Genomic DNA, 986 nt, shown 5'->3' with positions numbered 1-986 from the left:
TTTTCAATTTTGAGAAAAAAAAGACAGATGACGGGCGTAAGAGAGGATGTATTTGCCATGGCTGCAGGGCTAGCTACACCTCTGACCTATCCTGATCTTTTGTTCACTCTCTGAAGGGTTTGACCCTGTTGCTTTATCTTTCTAGGATGGAATTCTGCAATAAGTCCTATTTTAGATTCACTCAAGGCTGCAATATACCATCTACATTGTGCTTATTTAGGCTACTAGCCAGTTGCCTGTCAAGAATGATGGGGGTGAGTGGGCAAGGGGGGGAACCCCATGTTTCCCCATCCATGCCCACTCCCCCCTTCCATCCTGCTGCTTGGGGTCCAGGCCTGCTTCCCCTCAACCACAGTAGTGGGGGGAGGGGAGGAGTGGACCCAGGCCTGATGTGGGGGAGGACTGGGCCCAAGGGTGGCGAGAAGCTGTAAGGAGTGACCTAGAAAACACTACCCAAGACAAAGCAAACACAATGTTATGTGATGAATGCCCATCTGCAATGATAAGGAGGAGACAGTCTGAGATAAAGGGGGCTTGAAAACAAAAAGGAAAAAACAGGGAACTGGGTTAAAAGGGCTCATTAAAATACTAAAAATCATGCCCCTAGGTGGGGAAAAAGTATGCTAATGAAACACACATGTATGTAAATGAGATACATGGCTAAAACACAGGTATAGAGACATGCTCAGTAAAGAACTTCTTGCGTCACTCCTTACAACCAATCAGCAAACAAATACGCTGGTGAGAACTTGAAAACTCCTGTATAAAAGATGCTTAGTGGTAGTGATCTGGTGTGCTTGTTACGTGAAATTATTCCGGTCGCACCTTTTATTGCTAGCAATAAACCTTCTTTATACTTTCACCGCTGGTATCTTTATTGGCCTTTGCATACCGGGCACGATCCCAGACTTGAGCTGGGGCTCAACAGTTTTTGGCACCCCAGATGGGACTGCCTTAGATAAGCTTTGCCCGGACTAACTGACGAC

At 46.2% G+C, this 986-nt stretch overlaps 1 protein-coding gene across 2 annotated transcripts in view; it reads right to left on the bottom strand.

Annotated features, from left to right (window-relative positions):
* Positions 1-986, bottom strand: part of PLXDC2 (plexin domain containing 2) — a 424,228-nt gene that overhangs the window by 137,750 nt on the left and 285,492 nt on the right. The window lies entirely within an intron of this gene.

This window comes from Alligator sinensis, unplaced genomic scaffold (assembly GCF_000455745.1).
Source record: "Alligator sinensis unplaced genomic scaffold, ASM45574v1 scaffold221_1, whole genome shotgun sequence".
Classification (NCBI taxonomy): domain Eukaryota; kingdom Metazoa; phylum Chordata; order Crocodylia; family Alligatoridae; genus Alligator; species Alligator sinensis.
The sequence above is the reverse complement of the archived record's forward strand: the minus strand, read 5'-3'. Positions and strand labels throughout refer to the sequence as shown.